This window comes from Xiphophorus hellerii, chromosome 5 (assembly GCF_003331165.1).
Source record: "Xiphophorus hellerii strain 12219 chromosome 5, Xiphophorus_hellerii-4.1, whole genome shotgun sequence".
NCBI classification, from domain to species: Eukaryota; Metazoa; Chordata; class Actinopteri; order Cyprinodontiformes; family Poeciliidae; genus Xiphophorus; species Xiphophorus hellerii.
The window spans coordinates 4,817,332-4,840,138 of NC_045676.1; positions in this window are offsets into that span (position 1 = coordinate 4,817,332).

A 22,807-nucleotide genomic window follows, 5' to 3' on the forward strand; every position below is an offset into this window, starting at 1 on the left:
ATTGCCTTGCAGTTGCAGAGGAGGTGAGTCGAGAGCTGCACTTAGCAATTAACACCCAGTTTATACGACCCACAAGTACAGAGAGAGAAGTCCTTCAGCTCATGTGATGCTTTAGTTGCTGTCTCCACTAGGTGGCGCAACATTTCTATTGCAGTTCAGGGGTCTGGTAATCAGGAGTTAAAGCAGCTGATGTCAAATTAAGACACAATACCCAGACTCATGGCTAATAACTGATAAGTAAATATTTAAGTGATATAATAAATAGGTAACATTTTAGATGAGGTTTCAAAACCTCATCTGCAAGAACAGAGGCTCACAATAAGTTCTGTATGAGCATTAGATATCAGCCTGCCAGCACTTTTCACAGAATGACAACCTTGAAATGGTAAATGAACTAAACTAATATCAATCAGTAAATTAATCAATAATAAAAAAATAGATTTCATACTAAAAGCATCTTAAAGCGATGTACAGAATTATAAACAATAAACCTACAAGATCAAAACAAACAATACACTCCCCACGCTCAACATGAAAAACCACAAAAATGTGTGGAGTCAGCAGCGATTACCTAGTTCAGGAAATGCAGTTAAAATAATTTAAATAATATTTTGTATATAATGTACTTTACAAAATGTGCATTTCTACAATAGTACTTCATTAATATGCACTGTCCCATTTGAATAAAATCAATGAAATTCATAGTTTTAATGTAAATATGTTCTTTGAGGAGAATATACCTTTTTGTTCAGTAACAGTTGCTCATAATTTGCAAACTCTAATAAGTTCAGACAATAGCAGGGTAAGTTTCAATAAGTGCAATAGAAAACTTCACAGTACTTTCCAGAGTTCAAAAGTTACTTTCTTTAAGTTACCAGATGTTTTCTATAAATTGGTACCTTTTAAGTTCTACGGACGTTTGAGGAATGTATATAGTGCATTGCTGGTAAGTACCTGGTGAGTTCTGGAAAGTATATGTGCAAATGAAAGATCAGTACATATTTTGTTTCTATTATTTAACCTTCACTACACTCATGCCAAGTTCCTGTCTACTGTAATGTAATGCGTGGTATTATCGTCATGCAATAACATGCATTACATGACAATTGCTGGTTCTTTGGAAAGTTTTTTGCAATTTGTGGACACAGTGCTTATTTATCTTGTGTATCTGAGAGTCCTATTGTGCCTGAATGATTCATAGGTCAAAGTTAATGGACTTAACAAAAAGAAAAAATGAAAATAGCTCCTAAAATGGTTGGATAAAGCAACAAAATATATCTGCATTGAAATATATCAAAGAGAAACAAACTACAAAGAGAAACAATGTTTATTTAAATTCCACCAGTGTCATCATGGATTAAATACAATTTTATGGAGGTACTTTTGCACCAGGAATACCTCCAAAAATATCTCCATAATATTCAGCCTGCTTTATTCAAAATCAATAGTCTAGATAGTAATTTGTGACTTAGTTGAGATAAGATCCTTAAAACTCATTGATGTCAGCTAGTGCATTATTGAAAAAAAACATTGTGTTTGTGCTTTTCCAAAACGTTCTTCTGATTTAGTTATTCAGATGAAATCATTATTTACATTTTACTGCCTATATCTCATGGCACCATCACGAGTGTAGGCTTTGGTTTCACTCCAGCAGCGGTCCAATAATCAGTTTAATCTCTGGAGTTGTCAGTCACATTCAGCCGCTGTTTCATGTGGCTGCACCACAGCCTGCAAGTTGGACTTAGGTTGTGAGAGTTGTTTTCTATAGATTAGCTTCCACATTCCTCTTCACTGATTATCTGGATGCTCCATAGTAACCTTCAGCTGTTCCCAAAGCAAGGAAGCATTGATCAGCCAAACTAGTCAAAGATAACTTAGCCTGCTAACTGAGGCTGTTGCTATGATTTACCTGTTAATGATCCATGAATAGGAACTTGATTTGGAAAATCAGAATTAAATCTGAACAGATTTTTATCTCATATTTTGCTACCTTGTTGAGTTCTCTGTCAGGATCCTGGTGGATTGATCAGTTTTTGTGTGCGTGTGTGAGATCTCCCCTAAACAGAAGATCTTTTGTTGGAGATCCTCTGTATCAAGTGTTTGCACTATATAGCAATGAGCTTTTAACATTATTGTGGAAGATTTTTTTCCCCACTCTTCCTTGCAGAATTGTTTTAAATCAGCCATATTGGTGGGATTTTGAACACAAATGTCCTGTTTGATAAACTTAAACACCACATTAATTAGATTTAAGTCCAGATTGTGACTCGGACAAAACTTTTTTTCCAACTTGCTGGTATATTTTGAACTATCATCCTGCTGTAAAATACTTAGCGGGTTTTAGCTTTAAAAAGGTCCTGAAGTTGGTCTGGTCAACTTCAGGACCAGACCAAATCAGAGCGTTTGTCAGTAGAGCATTTGTCAACTGACAAACGCTCAGTAGAAAGGAAGAGAGTAAAGACGTCCTAAGAGATCTGCACCTGAGTTCTTATAAGGTATAAAATGTCGTGAAGTATCTACTTAAGGTCTCAAACTGGTGGTCAGACATTCTCTTTCAGAAAAGAATCCATGGTTTCATTAATGCAAAGGCAACAGTAGCTCCGTTTTTGTTGACCATATATTTTAGCAAATCAAAATTACAAAAATATTGTTTAATGAAAACATGCTAATTAAAAAGAACTCATGTATTTTGATAAAAAAAAGTTTTGGTGCTAGGACAAGGTAATTTTTTGCATCACACAAACGATGCAAAAAAGCACAAGGAATACAGGCGATTTGCTACTGGTGAACTGGTGAAAACGGCAAAAGAAGACAACAGGAAGTGGTTGGTGGATGATGGTGCCGCATGTTTTTCAATGACTTATCACATGAACAAACATATTCACCTATGATTTTAATTGAGTTTCATATTTAATAGAAATAAAAAGTAGTGGTTTTTTTTTTACTTCAGCTGAATATTGACACAGTTTTGCACACATTTGAAATGGAAATGTAGCTATTTTCTGCAAGAGCAGAGGAGTGTATTTAACTCAAGGTGCCAAATAAATAAAAAAAATACCTCACAAGAATAGTGCCAAACTCTTGGGAAGTCCTGATAGGTCCCTGCCAAAGTTACATTTGTACATCAAGGTTGTCAAACACAATAAAACATTTCTGCCCAGTTGAAGTGTAAATAACAAGCTGAAAGAAACCAGGACTGCAAGAACAGAATCACATGACCTCTGACTTGACCTGAGGTAAATCCTTCAGTGCTTTAGATGTTGCCATTGGAGTAACTTTGGTATGCCGGTCACCTGTGGGAAAGTTCAGCGCTGTTTGATGTTTCCTCCATTTACTGATCATGATTCTTATTGGACTTCACTGGAGTCTCAAAGTTTTAGAAATGACTTCCTACATTTCTCAAATTCAAAAATATTTGAATTAGAAAAAAGGACAGTTTCTGATGTCTTCTTGGATTTCTTTGTATCTGAGCATATTGTGTTGATTTTTAAGATCTTTGTGCCTACTTCATGATGCTAGACAGGTGCTACCTTAATAAAAAAAAAAAATATATGATTTTTATGAGTCAGGAAGTAATCAGACATGGGCATGGCTACTGAAACTGAACCAAAACATAATATTAATTATAGATAACTGACTTAAAGTGGGGTTTTTGTATTTTCTCTTATGGATGCTTGGCTTAAATTACTTTTTTCCTTTAATAACAAAATAATCTATCCATCCATTTTCTGTACACTCTTGTCCCCAGTGTGGCTGGGGACTCTTTTCAGCCCCATTGTCCTGAAAATTATGTTTGTAATAAAAAAATAATGCTCCAATGCAATTGACAAAAAAAAAAAAAGTCTTATAAAAAGCCCCACCAGTTGGAGGGTGGTGTCTCAGAGGATTTTGCACATTATGACAGTTGATCAGAGAGCTGGTCGGGATGATCGCCCGAAACATTCACTGGAATGTTTTGGGCGAGAGGTGGGGTCACCCTGGACAGGTCGTCAGTCTGTCGCATAGCAACACAGAGACAGACAGGACAAGCAACCATACACACACACACTCACACCTAGAGAGAATTCAGAGTCATGTTTTTGGACTGTGGGAGGAAGCCGAAGTACCCGGAGAGAACCCACGCATGCACAGGGAGAACATGCAAACTCCATGAAGAAAGACCCCGGGCCGGGAATCAAACCCAGGACCTTCTTGCTGCAAGGCAACAGTGCTAACCACTGCGCCACCCTAACGAAATAATATGCAGCTTTATTTAAATAGCAGTACAGTTTACATTTCTACAGCATACAGAATTTGATCACCACCTTAGTAATGGTGCCACAAATCATCACCTTCCTACACTAATGGAAAAATAATCAGTCATTTTGTGTCAAAAGTGTTTTAGGCAAAAAAAAAAAAAAAATCACTTTTGGCAAAAAAAATATGATTTGAGAACTGTTTTTTGTATGTATTGAATTTATGTTTAGTCTGATACATTCACTGCAAAAACACAAAATCTTGACAAGTATTTTTATTTTAGTATCTTAGTACACTTGAAATAAGATAAAAACCAACTTACATATAACTTTTAAGCAAAAAATATGACATTAAGTCAGAAACTCCTTAATACTGATGAAAAAATACTTGATCCATTGGCAGATTATTTCACTTATGGGAAAAATATCTTGTTACAAGTGAAATAATCTGGCAATGGAACTAGTACTTTTTCCATCAATATTAAGAATTTTATTTTACTTAAAATAAGTTTATATATCTTGTTGAAAAGTTGCATGGAAGTTAGTTTTGTCTTATTTCAAGTGTACTAAGATATTTGCTTTAAAAACTTGGTAAGAGTTTGTGTTTTTGCAGTGTTTAACAATAAAGCAAAAACAGAATAAATTTGTTAGCTATTATTTCACAGTACTTTACAATAAAATAGTTCCCTCTTGTGAGTCGTACACAATTCATACCAAGAGAAAACTTTGATATCTGCTGTTCTTTTATTTATTCAAAGACTGTAGATCAACAGAATAAATCGAATTACCAATGGTTTGCTGATTTATTATCACACAGCTCCCTTGAATCTCTCCAAGCTTTTAAAAGCGCAGCCATTTTAGAAAACCAGCTTTCAAACACTCCACAGTTTATTACAGCTTTCCTTGGGGGAGGAAGAGGGGTCCTTTCAGATGAGTGATTGCTATGATAAGAAGCAGGCTTCCACTCCAGTATAGACACATGGCTGACAGCTCCAGAAGCTGAAAAGGCCAGCAGCCTACCACGGAAACGCATGGTGTGCCTCATGGGGACAGGTGAATTGGAGCGTGTTAACACTGAAGCAAAGCACTTGTCAGCCCGGCAGAGGATCCAGTCCCCATCCTTCGTGGTAATTACAGAGGTAAATTCAATCAGTGAAGACGGTTGTCACCAGTAACCTCCTTCAGATGCTTGCTCCTGTTCTACTGGTTTTTCCCCCTGTAATTTACTTTTTTAAACAGTTATTCACATCTAAAGAAATGAAGTGACTTTACATAGTTCTGCTGCTGCTTAATCCCACTCCCACTGGTCTCCTGACGATCACGGCTCACTCAAGTCATGCATTCCTAGTTCTCAGTTTGCGGGCAGACATGCCATTGATTTAGTGCCATGCCTTGTTCTGTTACAGCAGAGAAATTTGTTTAGATGTAGGATTTTTATCTTCCTTTCAATTCAGCTAGATGAGATGATTTACCCAACGAACTACTGAACTCGAGGCATATTTATTTTTGATCACCAGTTACATATTTTCCAGCCACATAATGTGATTTTATGGCACCATCAAGTAACCATATTGCATTCAGTTGTTATGGAAATGCTGCATTATGTAACGAGGTTTTATTTTGACAATATAATAAATGTAAAGTTTGTCAAAATAGTTTATTTATTAATTTTTGTGTAGTCAAAAACTAATTTTCACCTGACATTTATTGGTGCATAAATATTGTTACGCTGCTCTTAATAGTTGGTGGTTACCATAGCGACCAGAAACTGACAGCTCCGCCCCCTTTTTTCTGTTGTGTCTGTAACAACTTTGTATTTTCTTTACAAGTATTATATTTCAGCATATATTTTAGACAAATGTAATTCTATCCAGGGTTTCATGTGTAATTTTGCCATGTTTTGTATGTGTTTTTTTACTGTTGCCATAATTAATGTTGCGTATTTTAGCTATTTAATTTTACAATTTTTGTTTAAGAAGCTCCTACCATTTCCCACACTCCCCTTTCTTCACGTCATCACAACACTGCTATTCCATGTTGCCTTTGAAACGGAGCGTTGTAGTCTGCATGATAAGAACAGTATATACTTGCAGTTCCACCAGGAGTTTTCTGATTGCTGCTGCTAGTCTGGAGGAGCAAAGTGAAGGAGGAACGTGTTTTAACTGTATGTTCATATCAACAACAGAACGATAAGAAACACCTTGTGAAGATGCTGGTTTAAGCTAGTAAAAGAGTGACATTAAAAATGATTGATTCCAACAAGTGGAAGAAGTCATTATTCCAAAAGCAATATAAAAATCCAGATTAAAATGTGAAAACAAACTCAGGGAGAGATGTTTGGTGGTCAGATGACAGTGAAACTGAAGTGTTTGGAAATAATGATCATTGTTCCACTTGTTACATTTAAAGAAAGCGGAAAAAAAGTCTCAACTCTGAAGTGGAGGCAGCATCATGTTATGGGGCTGTTTTGCTGCAGGAGGGACTGGTGCATTTCTCAAAATATGAGGAAAGAACATTGTGTAAAATATTGAAGCAAAATCTCAAGACATCGGGAAGTTACTGGCACAAACGGATAAAACAATCTTAAATTTTGGAGTGGCCTAAGCCACGCAAAGGTTTGTGTTCAGAAATTTAAAAAATGTGGGTGATCATGACATCCACAAACTTAACCTAGTTGTGGCAGTTTTGGTAGGAGGAATTGGGCAAAATTCAAGAAAAGGTATATCTAAGACAAAGCATATGAAACTCTGAATTTTGATCAAATTTAAAAAGGAAATTCTTACAAAATTCTGTCTGTATCTTATTACTCTTGCATTTAGTAAATATTAATAAATTTAGTGTTACTAATTGTTCCAAAACAAGAAAGGTCTACGAGGAAAAAAAGAAGATATTTGCTTTCATACAATAAATATAAGTGGTCATTTTCAGCTGCAACAATAGATAAAATTGTACAAAAGGATTGTAATTGTTTGTATTTAGTGTATTTGGTATCAGCTGGTTGTGGTTTGATTGTATTATGGCCGTTCAGGGTCTAAGCTCTCCGCCGCAGATAAAAATCTGATTAATTAAAGCCCCCAGAGACGCATTAATCAGACTCACCTGGCACTGTTCCCTGAGCCTTGGTCTCAGTTCTCTGCCCCACAGCTGAACCAAAACCACACCAGACTGCTTCTCATCATCAATACACAACATTACGCATGCTAATGACCCATTTTACCACGTTAAACAACAGTGAAAACAGCAGGATACAGGCTGAAATATGTTGTCTGCAGATTCATATCCAGGAATCTTATACAGTTGAGAAAATGAAAATAAAAATGTTTAAAATTTTAATAATTGCTTCATTTATTCTGATTTCATGACTTTTTCCAACTTTGTCATGATTTAACCACAAACCTTAATGAATTATATTCAGATTTTTTTTGTTTTGGATCAACAAGACATATTTCTGAAGTGGACAAAAATAATTATTTTTTCAAAGTTTTTTATGAATAAACTCCTAAAGTAGGAGGAGTATTCAGTCTTCCTTAGTCAGCAAACTGTAGAGCAATATTTCACTATATTTAAGATTGAAAGTCTGTTTGTGTTTTGTGTCTACCAGCTTTAGCTCAACCTCTGATTAGATAAGGAGCTTCTGAGGAACAACTTTCAAAAGTTCAGATTTTGAATTGAATTCAGATCAGAACTTTGATTGGACCGTTCTAAAATAAATATACTTGATCTAAACCATCCAGTTTTTTAAGAGCTTTCAGCGTTATTGTATAAAACCACTTACAACCTCCAATAGATTTTATGTCCATGTATTCCCAATTTGTGAATTCAATGTCTTTTAAAAAAAAAAAACTTTTATATTTGGGTTTTAAAACAAAGAAAGATGCAATAAAGTGGATGGATACTTTTTTTCTTTAATTGATATTTGTATAAAATGCGAAAAGAAGTCATTTAATTCCTCTAAATTTATATATTTATGACTATTGTTTGACAGACACTACAAGTTTGATTTGTTTGACTATTTGGAGGCCACATTAAACAGTATATTGTTTTAGTAGATATGTTTTGGTTTAACGGGAAATCTGGTTTTTATTGGGTTTATTGGAAGTAAAGGCTGACATGTAACTGAAAAATCCCGCAGGTGGATGAAAAGACTGAGAATGAAGGTCAGACATGGAAAATATTCTATTGGAGTTTAGGGAGTGTTGCCATGGAAACTCATATGTTTTGACAGTGTAGGGAGGCTGCTTGTGAAAAAGAGTCCTGGGCCATAAACAGGTGTTAAGGAAAATTGATTGATTATTTTTGATGATGGACTTCCTCACATTTCACAGGAACATGTTTTCCATGGATTTTTTTTTCATTCTTGTTAGTTTTAAGTAAACTTAAAGTTTTTAATTTCTTGCTTTTTCTGTAAGTGTTACCAAATGTAATACAAACAGGAAAGCAAAACAAAGCTGGGTAATTTGCAACTTCCACTAGCAGGATGAAAGTTTTTTATGAATTAATGAAAAAATTACTTTGCAGTTTGCTTTTCTCTGATCACTCTAAACACAATCAGACACATTCTAATGTCTAACTCTTTCAGACTGCATGTTTAATGGTTTGTTTGTAATATTCCAATAACACAAAAGCATGTTATTTAATAAAATGTATGCTTTAATGTGGTCACAAATGCAAGGAGGAAAGTGGTGTATAAACTACAGCCTGACTTTATTTCAGAGAGCTGTCAAGTGAATTATGAATGAATATTTCTGATTCCATCTTTTGCCATTTTGCTACTCTTCCTACATGTTGAGCTTAAAAGCAAATGCCCAGATTGCTTTATAGACTAATGTTTTGGTACTGACACAGTGGATGTGTTTTTATTAATATGTTTGCTTTGATAGTCTTTAATGTCATTTATGCAGTTGTCTGCAAGTGTTCACTGTACATTCATGGTGACGTTCAGGGGACTTTTGCTCTAAATTTAGTGCTAGCTGGGAAACCACTGCACAGAAGAGGATGATGGTGTGTGATGATGATGGTATGTGAATACAGCTTTTGCTAAAGTGAATAAAGGAAATTTCTATACTTTTCAATAAAAATAATGCATGTGGTGTTGACTAAATCAAGTTATAGTCTCTTTATTTCTTCCTCAGTCCACTAAAATCCATGGTTCACAGACGACTCCATGGAAAGGCTCATTAGACAGAAACTCACAGTCTGTTTGGAAAAATTGACAGAAGCTGAAAATGTCTAAAAGATATATTTCTTACTAGATAAACCCTCCTTTATTTCCCCCAGATAGTTCATCAGGTATGGGGACAATTCTTCAGAAACTTTAAAAAAATGTGTTTTCTCCTATTTCAGAATTGAGTACTACTGTAATTTGCCTTGGCCTATTACACACAAATTCCTCATAAAATCCACTGAAGGTTATAGTAATCTTACAAAACTATGGAAATATCTGAGCAAAAAACAAAGAAATGTAAAAAACATTAAAGAAATAAAAATAACTTGTTTTTGTTTTCTCTGTGCTTGGACCGTGGATGTTCTGGTTCAGCATAGCAGCTTATATTAGTGTGCAAAAGTTAAAATGCTAAAAATATCAGATGAAGGAAAAAAAACTTTGGGCTTATCAATATAAAATAAGTAAACCTGCTTGTGAAATGAAAAGAATTGGGTTTTAGTTGATATAAACAAAAAGTAAGACATCAAATCAATTAGCCTGCAGTTTGGCCTACTTGGATTGAAATGATCTGCCACTGAAGCGGCAGAAACCAGCAGAAATGAGCAACTAGCCCTGGTGGAGGTTTGGGCACCGATGAGCTGCATGTCACATTAATTATGCCAGATCTGGGTGGGCTGTGTTTCTGGTGTCTCACTTCATCTATTTGTAAAAATAAAGTAACAACGAGGCTTCCCGCTAACTGGAAAGCAGCTCTTTGTATTATACATGACTGGATGTACTGTAAGTGCTTTCCAGTACAATGCTGTAATTATTAAAAGCTCTGTAGGCCTCTGTAGGCTTACAGTGTACCCAACTGTTTAAAATCGGTGTAAACATATACACTGATGTATCCTCGGTGCACATGAACTCCTTTACCTTTTTCTAACCAGCAACAACACCGAGGAATTTAACATTGACAAAAATAGTCAAAAATATTGCATTTATTTTCTCTTATTTATTTTGCTGTGCTTGTTCTCTTCCTATCTGCACCTGGAAATGATATTTAAGTCTTTGGCATTTATTGAGACATCAGTGTCAGCGTCTAATCAGAATTTGTGTGCATTTGGTTTATTAATTACATCAGCTGGTAGGAGCTCAAAGCGCTTGACAAAAAAACAAAAAAAATCAAAAGCTGACGCCTGTGTCATGATTAATTTCGCAGTGAACAGTCCTCGCGATGTCAGTGGTAATTAGGCATCACCCATTGCATAACACACCATGTGTCAGGGTGGGTGGCATGTGTGTGTGATTGGGAGTGAGAGGGAGAGTAAATGAGGAATGAAAAGGGAGAAAAAAAGAATGAGATTTTATATATATATACATATCTATATCTATATACTGTATGTAACCATATATAGATATAGATATGTTTAAATATATAGGGATGTGTGTGTGTGTGGGGGGGGGGGGGGGGGGGGGGGGGGGGTTGTGTGTGCGCACGCGTGTGTGTGTGTCACAGCTTTTGAGTAAAAGTGATTAATTCATGAGAAAAAATTTTAATATGGTCTAATGGACTCTTACTGATTTATGGAAATGAAAAAGTGTTTATGTCCCTTGAACTTTTTCCCCATTCTTTTACATCATAACCGTAATCTATAATGTATTTTTTATTTTATGTTACAGACCAGTATAAAGTTCATTACTATGACATCAGAACTTTGTGTATTAGAATAATTTTTACCAGTAAAAATTCAAAATATTGGGTTTGCATACATTTAGTCCCCTCTGAGTCAATACTTTCCAAATGTTTTAGTTTGGAATCTAAAAACAAATTTTATTAATTCTTCTGCAAAATAGCTCAAACAGTCAGATTGGATGGAGAGCGAATTGAGTCATATTCAATAAATTAGAATATTATTCAAAAGTTCATTTATTTCAGTAACTCAATTCACTAAACATTTTTGCTTAGATTAATTACATAGACTGATATATTAAAGTCAGTCTTTTTTTGGAGTTATTAAGATTTTCTGCTTATATTTGTTAATACAATACTTTAAACCAGATAAATAATCACTGGAATACATGTTGTAATGCACTAAATATGAATTTTCAAAATCACTTAAAAATTAAGCAAAGGATTTCCTTTACTAGCTGCGTTTCCATTTACCTTAAAATTGCGCTAATTGAAATTACAAAAATAAATTTACTCAATAGAAACATAACAATTTTGAAAAACCAAAAATTTTCTTTGATAAAATAATTTTTGATTTAGAATTATTTGTTATTTTACTGTATCAAAATTTGTGTATTTCACAAAACTTCGATGGAAATAGTCATGCTTATCAACAACTGGATGTTAATACTGGTGGAAAAGACAAGAAGAAGTGGCAGGACGACGATGACGCAGCATGTTATTGCATGAACAAACTTATTCACATTTGATTTTAACTGAATTTGTGATTTAAGCATAACACCACAATTGCAAAATTGAGTTTTTTCAACATTAGCAGAATACTGACAAAGTTTTCTTCGCACAGCTCAGTTCTCAATAAGATGTGGTAGTCTGTGGTCTGAGATGTATAAAAAGAAAAAGTTTTACAAGTATGAATATGTTTGCAAAGCAACGTAACAATTTCAACACTAAAAACATTTTCTTATTCAATGTTAATTTAATTCATAAAATCATTGCATGTATTTATTCAAATTGTTGAAACACAGAGTTTGTGGTCTCATGGCTACATGAAATCTTCATTTTCATGTAATTTGCAGTGACCTGCAGGGTGCCTGGCATCCTGCAGGTCTCCAAAAACCTATTGGAAAAACAGAAAATTCCATTAAACAAGCATAACAACTCTGGGTGCAATATTTTCCCGCTTTTTTTTCTTCTTCTTCTCTCCCCTCCCAAAAAAATAAAAAATAAACAATGGCCCATAACACTCAAATTAACACAGATTGGGATTTGATGTGCTTTGCAGCCAGATGGCTTGCTCACTCACTCTCTGGCGGCTGGCAGAGCAGCTGAGGACGCAGGCACTTCCAGAGCGGATTTGAAAGAATCTAGGCCAGAGAGAGCGGGGCTGCTCTCGGAGACTAGCCGACAGTGCTGTCATGTTTTAGTGCACATTTTCTATTTGAGGAAGAAGCTGCTACATAGAAAGTTGTGCTCTGTGTGCATGTCTGTGTGTGTGTGGGCGTGTGGGGGGATGTGTTGGGGTGTGTGTGCGCGTGCGTGCATTGCATATTTGAGTAGTGACTGGAAGAGAAGGAATGCCTTGATAGAAATGCAGGAAAAAAAGAGTTTGTCACAGAGCCATATAAACAAGCTTAAAAAAAGTGTCAATATAGACAAAAATCTGTGCAAACACAAATAGTTTGGAAATTCAGCTTTAAGTTCTGAAATCTGAAAAATTGCTTGAATTAATAAATCCACAATCAAATAAAGGTTAAACAAAGTTGAGGCGGAAGCAGGAGGCCGATTACTAAATATAGAATTTGCATCACTGTTTAGTAACTCACTTATGTGGAGATCAGCATTTTTGTAAACACTGTAGCACAAACATTCTAACGCAACCTTTAGAGCTAGTCATTATTCAAAAGCCAAGCCTCCATCTGGAAAGTGGCAAACTTGGCTGTTTCCCTGGCGTTGCTGTAGAGAAAAACTGGGTCTGTTAGAAATTGCAGGACTTATTGGCTGAGGTGTAAATTTGTCTGGCTTCGATGATCATTTTCTTCACAGACTCACTTCTGCCTGTGGGGAAGAGCTCGAGTTTACAGAAACTTCAGGCTGCGAATACAAGTTCTGTTTCCTGTAAGGGAATGTGGAAGAGCAAGCCCACAGAGGAAGGCACAAAAACCGTTCTGTCCATTGCTGCTTTCACAAGCAGAAGTCTTATTCATGAGGTAAATTGAATTTCAGTCCTTGAGCCCTTTTCTGTCCGTGACGGTATTTCTACATCAAAATAACTTTATCGCCCCCGAACAGTTCATGTTAGCTCAATAGCAGGCTCACACTAATTACAAACTGGCAAAGTTGTTCTTATAGCTCACGCTATCAAAGCCAGAAGTCTGTGGGAATGACCTGAGGTGCCAGACAACACCTTCTGTTTGTATTGATGCCCCTCAGCTAGGCTGCTCTAAAATATGTACACGCTCTTCGACTGCCTGAAAAGAATCACATTTAACTAACAAACTTTCTCTTTTTGCTATTATTGCTCTGATTCATTTGCAACCTCATTATCGTTGTCTTTATGAAAGTCTGCAGATGTGCTGCATCTCCAGGGGATTTCACTTATTTCTAAGGCTTGGATTAAGAGAAAGGAGTAAAAAGTCAACATTTTGCATGATTCTTGAATTTTTTTTAACCTCACTCTCTTTTGTCTGCATGGAGTTTTTAGAATATGAACCCCTTCATCCAAATGTATATTGAGCTACTTTCACAGAAACATTGTAAATATTCAGCTAATGTAAAAAAAAAAAAAACACACAATTTCAGAATTGTGGTGGTTCCATTAAATAAGAAAAGCAATTAAAATCACATGAATAAGTTTGTTCCCACAATAAGACATTAATGAACATGCGGCAGAATGATCCTCCATTTATTTACGGTCATCTTCTTCGTCTTTTCCGCCAGTAGTAACATCCGGTTCTTGATCATAAGAGTTATGATGAATCATTGAATTTTTGCAAAATACACAAATTTCAATACGGCTAGAAAACAACCTAGCACAAAAACTTATAGAAAAGCAAATTTTTCAAAATTTTGTACTTCCATTGAGCAAATTTATTTTTATAATTCCAATTTGCACAATGATATGGTTAATGAAAACACAGCTAGTGTTACTTCTTGTTTTGCCATGTCGGTAAGTGTGGGGGACCAGTTACTGGGGACTTTAGATCAAATATGTCACTAAACTATATGATTCTCTTTCCTATAAATATTTTGTTTTGTAATTATAAAGCACTATGTTTCCTTTGTCCAGGTTAAGTTGTGTATTCATATGCATGTTGGTAACTAACACTTTGGCTGAGAGTGAAATGAGTTTAGAATGGGTTCAGCTCAAACAGACGTGTCTGTGTTGGAAACATAAGCAGTTCAGTAGAATATAGCAGCCATCAGTGTGATGCATGTCGGACTTATGAATGTTGTTTGTATTTTCAGAGAAAAACAGAAAGTCAAGGAAATTTACAACCACTGCATGTCTCGAAGTCTATATTGTTCAAGTGTGAAACAAAATATGTCTATGCACTCTTTATATGCTTTTTTAGAATGTGAACATTTAAATTAAATTGTTGATCAAGTCCTACTCAAACTTCATATTTTGTATTTTAAATTTTGTAGAGTTGCAACAACAAATTATTCTTTTATTATTGTGATTTTATGCAGCAGACTGACACAGACTTCTAAAATATTTCAGTGAAAAATGAAAACTGATGCAACTTAAAAAATGACTGAATTTGGTACAAGTAATAAAATTAAGTTTTTCTAAGTAAATATGTTGCTTATTATGTAAAACAAATGTAAATAAAGTAAGTTTGACAAATGTAATTTGATTGCATGTATCAACTTAACTTAAATGTTTTATGTTGGAGCTTTATTATTGTTTTTCAGTGTTTAAAGTGGAAGGAAAAGGATGTTTTTTTAAAAAGCTCTGAAAAGTGTCCTGTGTGTTCAAATTTAACCCCTTGCACTCTGACAAATATGAAATAAAATGAAACAAAATTCAGTTTGGGGTCAGGGATGTGATGCTTGACCATTATGATGGACGAGATGGTTTGAAATTCCTCCTCTCTCCGCTCTTTGGTCCTGTGAGATCTAGGGTCATAGTTCAGGTATTATTTGAGCTTTAGTGATGCTAACCAGCTGCTCCCAGTTGTAAAAACAATAACATGTCTGTCAGAGAGGAAAAAAGTAGGAGTACAAATCCTTCCAGCTACACAGCATCCAAGCCAGAGGGAATAATTGTCAAGGGAAAAATGTCTACAAAAGGAACAAATCAGAGTTAATGCGACAGAGCTACATCAGCATGTTGCCAATTCTAGAACATGAAAAGCAATGAATGAATGAAAAGCAAGTTTCTTTTAATGCTTTCACCGTATGAAACTAGCCAGAATGCAGGCATAGGTACTAAAGGTTTTATGATGATATTTTGTGGCATTTATTGTGACAACAATAAAAGCGAGGATAAAAAAGTATCTATAGCTTCTTTTAAGTTGTTTTTTGGTAACTGTAGGGTCTGATCCTTAAAATAACATAACCGTTTTGAAACAGGCCTCACGACATCAGCTACATAAAACAGTGTGACTACTGTCACCGAACTGCATAAAAATAAAAATAATTAAATAAAAAACAACTCAGACAATACAGTCAGTTTTGTGGTTTTCAAACATCAATTGACATTTATAGTCGTCTTTCTAAGAGTGAATTCTTCCAAGCCTTGTTAAGTAATCAAACTTTAATTTTTTGGCCTACAACGTCTTGTTCGTTTGGGGAGGTGAGAAATCTGTTGTGCCTAAAAACTTTGGTCTGAGTTCAGTTGAAGTGAACTCTGGTGTGGTTCAAGTGGATAATGTGAACGCCAAGTGGACCAGAGACCGCTCCAAAAGCTGGAAGCGGATTATAGCACAGAGCATTCAAGGTAAATAAACCAAAACAAGTGCAGGAGTCGAGGATTAGTGGAGAAATGGCTCGAGGTCGGTTACCAAAGACCAAAGAGAAATCCTACAACCGCTAAAATCTGAAGCTGCTTCTTTTTTGTTTACTTTTCATAATGAAGGTAGTTGTGCTCATATTTTCTTCAGAGGTTCTCGTGTCATTTCATTTGGCTGTTCTGGGTGCAGAACAGCCACATGAGAGGAGGTGAATAGGTTTTACAAACAAATGTTGGCAACTTTTCTTGATCGAACCAAGTATGCTGGACTATCAGGCGTGAAAACACCGAAAATCCAAATTCTTCCAGATATAAACATATTCACGATTATGATAAATAATAATTATAAATGCTCAGCTCTAATGCAATGACCTGGTCAATTTTCTACAGCATACAAGCCTGTCTGAAGTCCAGGCAGTTAAATACCAGTGTTTCTCTATAGCCAAAGAATATGGAGACTTGATGACCTTTGTATTCTAGTGTAAACTTCTCCCTGTACTAATTTATATTACGTGGTAAATGGACTCAGCACATACAGCACAATTCCAGTCATACCTGATCACTCAAAGTATCTACACAACAGACAAATTCACCCATTCATACTCCTGAGCAACCTTTTTTGAACACATTTATACTCCAATACAAAGATCTATAAGAAACTTAAAGATTTTAATCACAATTTTTACAGCATTTGCCAAGTGAAATTATCCTCCCCTCATTTGGTTTGTGCATCCTCACTCACTTTTCAGCCTACAGGAGCATTTTGCCATATAAATTATGTTTGGTTACTTGTGTGGGAGGAACATTTACTGTAACAAGGAACCTGGGAACAGGAATTACTGTTCCATATGCCCTCCAATGACATTACTCCAAGTTATAATGATGATAGCAATAAATTGATCCTCATGACCCACAACGGATAAAAACTAACAAAGGGGTTTATTTTTGATGAACTGTTGTCAACAAAGCATTTTAATAAACTGTTTTATCATGTTCAATCAAACCTTTGCTGTTGGACTTCTGTGATGAAACATTTTTACAGCAAATTGCATTAAAAAAACTGGATTTTTGTAATTTCATGATGAATGCTTGCTTTGTCCTCTGCTCTGCAGTGTTATTTACAAACTGCCAATATGCATTTCTCATACAGGCATCATTCCTCATCTACTGTGTCATGGCAGCACATGTTCCATTTACCACGCATTAAACTCACTCAGCTTCACATCAGTCCCTTGTCTTTTCCCTCGGGAAGCAACAGCGCATCCACCAAATTTGCCAAATTACAATGCAGCACAATAAATGTAATCAATCTTAATGAAACTAGAAAAAAGTGTATTGCTTTCAAACAGAGGCGGAAAGTAATGCACACAACTCCAGTGTTAATAATACTTTTGAAGAAGTGCAAAAAAATGGAAATAGTCAGTGTAATGAAGTGGTTTGGTTTGCGTTTACCGATGGTCACTTAAATATATTTCTGATGTATTTAATATTTCCATAGTTGGTCATGATGCTTTAATTCAAACATTGCTGTTGTAAATTTGCTTCACTCATTATCCCAGGTTTGTTTTTAGCATTATTTTGCAGTCTACATTTATGTACATGTTTTAGTTAAAGTTAATACTTTAGCTAAACCATTAGATGAACATGAATGTTTATTTTGTCTCATTTCTGGTGAATTAATTGCTCTTTTGTTTTTTCTCACCATTGTTTGTCCCTGAGCGGGTCTATAGGACAGGCAGCCCAGCATTTCCTGCTTCAGTTGGTGTGTGATGTCACTGACTGCATCACTGGGTTATACCAAATGAAGGGTTTTCTTTTTTTGTATTGTTTCTTTTTTTACTTAACCTTTTGAGTCGCCCTGTATTAAATGTTTTATTTTGCAGACCATTTAGTTATGTAGATTAGATTTTAAATTAGTGTAATGACCCCGTCAAGCCGAAGGGCGATAAACAACAACCAGAATGAAGTTAATTAACAATATTTATTGTTACACAAATAAGAGAGGTTTCTTGTGAACTTTATCCATTCGTTGTCAATCCAATAATGTTCAGCCCAAATTTAAACACCACTTCAGGCATTCAAACCACTATAATGTTCACTGCAAACTAAAGATGCACTCGATTCACTGCAAGATGATCACATGCAATCCAAACTCAAGATGGATTCAAACTCAAGATCACACCAAACTGGATCGGGTCTCAGATATTTAAGATTAACAGCGACATGGAATGTGAGTATTCAGGGAAGTGACCCAGAGACAAACGGAGGACAAAACAAACAAAATAAATGGAAGGTTGTTAGACGGCCACACAAGTACTAAAGGGAAACAACCGATCCAAAACTGGGTGGACAAACAAAAAAAGGAAAATCAAACTCTAAAAGGACAGCAGGAAGCAGTGATATAACTGTAAAAACAAAAATACAAAAATGAATAAATGCTTATTAAATCACTAATGAAATCAATCTAAAACACATTAAAAACACTGCATGCCTGCATCGCATAAACCAGCACTCTAAAGTCAAACTTGATGTAGCAGATCTGGTGCAGCCCTACCAAATAAAAACAAAATAAAAAACAAAAACATACAATTCAATCTGATTAAAAGAAACAAATGTATAAGCCTACCTGCGGCATCGAACAACGCTACCACCGGAACGTCATTAATAATGCGGCCCTGTATAAAAACACTACATCAGCACAAACGTATTTAAGAGGATCAATTTAAAACAGTTTTCCTCCAAACCTACCAAAGCCAGCAAACATGTGGGCCCAACACACACCTGGTCTCGCACACAGGAAATTAACACTTGGCCACCATCCTTCCAGCTTCCCTTTTATAGAAGCTCAGGCTGTGGAGGGAGCGACACCTGGTGGTGCCGCCTGTGACATTAGATTAACTGCTGTTTCTTGGTTTAGATTTTGTTGTTTGGTTTGACCTGTTTTATTATGGTATGGCCTAACGAAGTGCAGGTGTGTTGCCAATTTGGTGTAAGACAAGTAAGATTTCAGAAGCTCCAAATGGATGTCAAAGACTAAACAATAAAATTTACCAGAAGAACCTGGAACTCGCTGCAGATGCTGTTTTCTGTTCATCTGTTTTGAACCGTTGACTAAAAATATATATACAAATATCTTAATGTCGGAAAAAGGTCTTTTGTTTTTTTTGTTTTTTTTGTTTTTCAAAAGACCTCAGTGTTTGGAAATTTAAGGCCATTTTATGGCTAGTTGAGTTTTTTTAATGTGTTTTGGTATCTGGAAAATGACACGTTACAAACACATCTTGAAACCTAACATATCAGCAGACACTGCGCCGTTACTTAGCAACCCCAACTATGGCCAGCCTGTTACCTAGCAACCCCACCAGAGCTTCAGCACGTTTGTTCAGCTGGTTTAATGGATGTATCTGGTGTACAATGGCTGCTGGAAAAGAAAAATGTTTATATTGACTTACCCTCCTGAAAACCACTTGCTTCATTTTTGTTGGTTATGCAGGAGGCTGAACAAATGCATTTCAGAGATGTACGGTTGTATAATTGCACATCTGTTTGCAGCCATTTTCATGTGTGAGTGTAAACGTTGAGTTGGGGGGTGTGGCCAACAGCAGTTTATTTGGATTTCAAGTGATCCTAAAACAGCTCAGACTAAGATCTCATCAACAGGTTTTATGCAAAAAAATTAGTAAACATATTTTGTATAGCCCACAGATCTATCCTAATCTGCTCCATGAAGCATAATAGATCAGCTTTAATGAAGCCACAGAAAAAAAAGTGTACTTCTTTCAAACGACCTCAGCGTTTGAAAATTTAAGATGCTTGTCCAGTGAGGCAGCGTCCAGGCAAGACCTGTCTTAGAGCTCTTGAGTTAACCTTTTGATAAGCCCTCTGGACAGTGTAGATTAAAGGTATTAAATCATCATTTTGTGGTGTGGAGGTGTGCATGCAGAGACTTCCCCTTCACAGTCTAGTGGTCAGGTTGGAGGTGCGAGGTGGTTGGTGCAGACAGGTCATCCTGCTGCAGTGACGAATGGTTTTCATCAAGGGGCCTATAGGCCCACTAGGAAAACATACATAGAGACTTCTGGCAAAGACGAATATTCACCCACCAGCAGCCCCACTAGGCAGGATACAGAGTCTGAAAAGGACGTCTTCACCTCTATCTAAGGCTTTTATTAACCCATTAACACACACATTGTGCAACTTTGCAGAGATGAACCGTCTGGATGTTATTTCTCCATGAAAACGTGTATTCCTGCAGCACCACTCACTGCAGCTCCTTGTTGCTCTAATTCAGCAGCAAATGAAGACATCCTCAGATTGAAATGATGCCAATTAGCACAGGCACAACTGATTTTAAAGCAGTGATTAAAGGAGATGTGCCACACTGAATCTAGGATTTATCCCCTCTGCCCCCCTCCCTCTGCAGACTTGCCTCTGCTCAAACTGCCATTAACATCCCATGAGGCATTGGGGCAAGCTCCTGGCCAGCAGCCAGAATCCCAGTTATCTGTTTAAACAATTTTGTAGGCTATTTCAGGAAGTGGAAGCTTGCTGTCCATGTCTCTCGCCGTTGTTATGGCAACAGCTCAGCTCATGTTAAACACAACTCAGAGACATGACCCAATATCTAAGCTAAGTTAGATAATGTGAGTTCAATATTTTTTTGAGAAACCCAGAAAATTACAAAGTAACCATCTCATATGATGTAGAAATGATACATATTTATATTCTATTAACAGGCAGCAACAAAACTGGGGTTAAGTGTATTTTTGGTTTATATAGATGTTAACTAATTTGAGCACTTTGCTGCCAGTTATCATACAGTCATTACAACAGAAGCTTTCTTGAGTGACTTTAATTTGAATTTGTTCAGCCTTATATAAAATAACTCCTTATCTCTGTAGCTGCTCCTAAATATAGTATCCCTTAATCCTTAACAAGTGTGTAATTGGTGCTGCATTAGTTAGTCCAGTATAGCAACGCATATGCATATGCATGCTGGAATGTTAATGAATGGCAGTGAGGTTAACAAGAGCTGAGCTTCTCTTTCCTGTTTTAAAAATGACTAACGTGACTGCATTCAGATTTCTGACCTTCTAATGATGCAAAATCTATCATAGAATTAGAATTTATGAACAATTTAGGTTTATCTCAAGACAGAGATGATACACTATACTGGGTTTGCATGAATGAGAAACAAATCTGATTTTAATAATACAATACAATACAAGAATAATTTTTGTGTTTGTAGATTCCAAAAGAAGGTCCAATTCCAGAGGAAGGAAAAACAAGCTGTGCTAAAGTGTTTCTAGTTTAAAATTTCAGTTTCTTCTCTCTTTTTTGCTGTTTTTATGCTTGTCTAATTCTATTTGCCTGATTTTGAAAGGCTCCAAATAAACAAAGAAATTCACATGCAAAACCAATACAATTATTATTTAAATAAGAGAGTTTACACAGAACTTTAACTTCATTGCATCATTTCACTGGTTCTATTGTCACATTTTTTTACTGTTTTGCCAGTTTATTCATTTTCATCAACCTTTCATATTTTACTTAGTAATTTAGTTGATTGTGACTAGCTTAGTGGATATCTTGATTAAAATATCTTTTTGTTAAGAAACTCTCGGATTTTGAAGATAAGCTGTTTGTGTTTATTTCATTTCTGTAATGTCCGGTGCTCGACTTATACCTTCATCTGTTGTTATTTTAAGAAGCTAAATGACACAAAATAATCATATTTTATAAATGAAATCTTGATTACTGTGCTTGTATTCAAGGATTTTACCTCCAACTATTCACTGCATATTATCTTATGACACCGCTAGGCTGAGCCTAGTACACTTTATGAATTTTATTTTTATTTTATTACTTTTACATCCAAACCTGGGTACACGCTGTTCTTCCCAGCAGAGTTGAGACTTGGGAGTCAATGCATCAACAGCATTGGCATAACCTCGGGCAAAGACCTTTGATATATTGCTTCAATATATCCTTCTGGCTGAGGTTACCATTTTGATCTAAACAGACTCTGATGAGATGATTCTCCCATTTCAGCTGAAAGATAATCCACAAGTATACAACCTGAAAAACTTTTCAATTGAGATCAGTGAGCTTAAGATTATTTTTGGTCATATTAAAGTGTTTTTATCCAGTTAGTAACTATTAAAAAGTTACAAATCAAGGGGGGGAAATAACTTAACGAAAAAATTACAAAATCACAAAAATAGTGAACCACAATGGATGAAGAATCTGAATACACAGAAATGAAAGTATAAAATAAGGCCTTTAAAGCACCAATAACAAACTGTATATGGCCAAACCTGTTGAGCATTAATAAACACAATGAATGCCAACCTTTACTGCACACCCTCCCAACTCAACGTTTACACACGCACATGAAAATGTCTGTAAATAGATGTGCAATTCTACAACCGTACATCATTGAAAAGCAGAAGTGGAGCCTACTGCACAATCAACAAGAATGCAGCAAGTGGTTTCTGGATGGAAAAGACACTTGTCTTTTCCAGCAGCCATTGTACAGCACATACAGCGATAAAACCAGCTGATGCTGGAGCTCAGCTTGGGTTGCTAGGAAACGGCGCAGTGCTCGCTGATTGTGACTCAACGATCAGGAGGTTTTTGAAATGGCTCATTTTCCAGACATCAAAAAATATAAACTTATTCCCAAAAACTGTCTGGGTGGTTTTTTAAATATTTGGGTTGTTTTTAAAAGCAGTAGAGACCCAGATGGAAGTATAAAAAAGTCCAAAATATGAATTTTGCAA